A 3,729-nucleotide genomic window follows, 5' to 3' on the forward strand; every position below is an offset into this window, starting at 1 on the left:
CATGTTTTGATATCATTTTAGTCTATATCTACCTGAGTTTTTAAAAATGAGTGTGTATCATATTCAATTGTGAAACGTTGAAAGCATTTCCTCTAAGGAACAAGACAAGGGTGTCCACTCTCACCACTCTTATCAACATAGTACTAGAAGTCCTAGATAGAACAACTGGGCAAGAAAAAGAAATAAAGGGTATCAGAATTTGAAAAGAAGAAGTGAAATTGTCTCTATTTGCAGATGACATGATATATATATATATACATAAAATCATGAAGACTCAACTAAAAAAGTGTTAGCTGTAATCAATGAATTCAGTAAAGTTGCAGGACACAAAATTAGCATATAAAAATCTGTAGTGTTACTTACATTAACAGTGAAATTTCTGAAAGACACAAAAAGTGATCCCAATTACAATAGCATCAAGAACAATAAAATACTTATTCATAAGTTTAACTAAGGAGATGAAAACCTCTATGCCGAAAGCTACAAGACATTGATGAAAGAAATCAAAGAAGACACAAATAAATGGAAAAGTATCCCATGTGTATGGATTGAAAGAATTAATATGTTAAAATGTCAATACTACCAAAAGACATCTATAGATTCAATGCAATGCCTATGAAGATTCCAATGTCATTTTTTTATAGAAGGAGAAAAAACTCTCTTAAAATTTATATATGGGACCACAAAAGACCCCAAATAGCCAAAGAAATCCTAAGAAGAACAAAGCATGAGATATCACATTTAGATTTCAAGCTATACTATGAAGCTATAGTCATCAAAATAATGTGACACAGGCATAAAACCAGAAATAGACCAAATGAACAGGATCAAGAGCCCAGACATGTATGGTCAACTGGTGTTTGACAAGGGAGCCAAGAATACTCAGAAGAAGCCATGACCAAATAAAAAGACAACCTACAGAATGGGAGAAAACGTTTGCAAACCATGTATCTGATAAGGGGTTAATATCCAAAACATAAAGAATTCATACAACTCAATAGCAAACCCCTAAATAACCCAATTAAATATGAGCAAAGGACCTGAATAGACATTTCTCTAAAGAAGGTACATGAAAAGCCAACAGGTAAATGAAAGGATGCTCAACATGACTGGTCATTAGGCTAATGCAAATTAAAACCACAATGAATATCATCTCATTCTTTTTATATTCTTTTCCATTATGGTTTATCACAAGATATTGAATATAGTTCTCTGTGCTGTATATTAGGAACTTGTTGTTTATCCTTTCTAAAAGTAATAGTTTGCATCTACCAACCCCAAACTCCCAGTCCATCCCTCTCCCTCCCTTCCTCTAGAGAATGGACTTGAGGACACGGGGATGGGGAAGGGTAAGCTGGGACGAAGTGAGAGAGTGGCATGGACTTATATATACTACCAAATGCAAAATAGATAGCTAGTGGGAAGCAGCCACATAGCACAGGGAGATCAGCTCAGTGCTTTGTGACCACCTAGAGGGGTGGGATAGGGAGGGTGGGAGGGAGGCGCAAGAGGGAGGAGATATGGGGATATATGTATATGTATAGCTGATTCACTTTGTTATAAAGCAGAAACTAACACACCATGGTAAAGCAATTATACTCCAATAAAGATGTTTAAAAAAATGTATATATAACTGAGTCACTTTGCTGTACAGCAGAGATTGGCACAGCATTGAAAATCAAATATACTTCAATTAAAAAAAATAGAACTACCATATGATCCAGCAGTTTCACTTCTGGGAATAACACTGCTGTATGAATATCTGAAAGTTATTAAGAGAGTAAACCCTTAGAGTTCTTATCGCAAGGAGAGAATTCCTTTCCTTTCTTCTTTTCTTTTAAAAAAATTATATCTATATGAGAAGATGGATGTTAGCTGAACCTATTATGATAATCATTTCATAACATATTTAAATCAAACCATCATGCTGTATGCTTTAAAATTCAACCCCAAGTTTTATCTGCTAGAAGTCAGTTTCACCCTCTTTTTTTGTGCAAAGCGTACACTTGTCAAAAGGACTTGGGCATCAAAATTTGGATAGGGATTAGAAGCGCTAATCAGGGCTGACCTCAAAAATTCAAAATTGAGGGGCTCAGAGAGGGAATGAAACCAGAATTCTGGTAAATGAAACATCTTAGTCATCAAGCCAAGCCACACCTAGAGCCCTACCCAGTTTCAACACCCAAGGTGTTAATTTGTCCCCAGACTCCAACAGGAACTCAAGCCTAGTTAATTACATTCCTGACCTCTTGGTCCCTGCCCAGAGTGTAAGCCCATTGTGTCACCTCTCTGCTTTTCCTTCATGTTTGCTCTCCCTTTCTTCCTTCCTAGCTTAACTTTCCAGGGCTGCCCTTTCTTCCAACACTTTCACCTACACTCAGAACATTAATGCTAGTGGTAGCATTAAATATCCTAGTCATAATAAAATTTTGCACCCAGAAATGCAGTGCTGCCATAAAAACATCTAAAATGTGTGACATTGGCTTAAGATTGACTGGTGTTCAATGAGAATACTGAGACTGGAGGCTGAAAAACGAAGATTCATCCAGCGCAAGCTCTTTAAGGTGCTTGTGATAACTTGGAAGGCAGATGTGTGTCTAATGAGCTTGTTACTCTACAGGGAGAGGTTGGAAAGGAGAATTTTAGTAGTGTGTGTTGATAACCACTGTGTGCATTTGTCAAGGTATTACAAGAAAGAAATGAGCTCAAGCTTGCAAGCAGAAATGAAAGAGCAAAGAGGAACACAGGTTTCTCTATTCAAACACAGTTGTAAGTTTCTTTAAATAGGTTTCTTTAGTCCTCACAGAAATCCTGTGAAATTTATTAATGACATTTTATACATAAGGAAAAAGAGGCCTAGGAAGTAAATAATGTGTCCAAGATGAGCTAGTAAATGGAGGATTTGGACCTGAAGACTTGCTATTTAAACTCCAAAATTCATCTTCATAACAATGTTTTTTGGTTCATTTCCAGAATTCCTTAAGAACTCTGGCATCTGGATTACAATATTTCTCTTTACCACGAACCTGGCTATTTAAAATATCCACCTGGACAATCCCTTCAACTCCCTAATTTACAACTTTCTTGCCATTTTTTATATCATGCCCTTTACCTCTACACCACCTTGGTATGTTACTCAGAGGTCTCTTCACCTTTCTCTACTCTCAAAAAAATGATTTAACAACCAGAATTCCATTTTGCAAACACAACCACAAAATTTCTCCCTCTGTAAATACCACATTCCCAATATTTCTTTTCTAATCCTTCCAGTTTTTCCTTTGGTCTATCATCCCCTACCTGGCTTCCCTCCATTAAAAAAATAAAGTCTATCTAGGACCTACTTTATCCAGTGAATAACTTAAATTATTCTCTCACTAGAAATTTCAACTCCCTTACTGTCTGTTTTCTATGGCACCTGCTTATCAAATTTGCAACTCTAGACCAATATAAGTATCTACCTTCTAAACTCACTCATTGGAGAAAATTGAACAGTTGTGTCCATTGGAAAACTCCAAATTATGGCTTCCAGTTATACCAGTTGTGAAGCTATGGTCTCTCGGCTCCAGATCCACCCTTGTATGCTCTGCTCTGAGAGATGCGAGTATCTCTGCTGAAGCTGAGACACTGAAAACTTCATTTTCCCCGTCCTGTAGTTGATCCATAATGAACAGCATGGAGCTTGAATATAAGCAAACCTTTTTGATATTCCAACACTTTTCATGGTAAAAT

This window comes from Phocoena phocoena, chromosome 2 (genome assembly GCF_963924675.1).
Source record: "Phocoena phocoena chromosome 2, mPhoPho1.1, whole genome shotgun sequence".
Classification (NCBI taxonomy): Eukaryota; Metazoa; Chordata; class Mammalia; order Artiodactyla; family Phocoenidae; genus Phocoena; species Phocoena phocoena.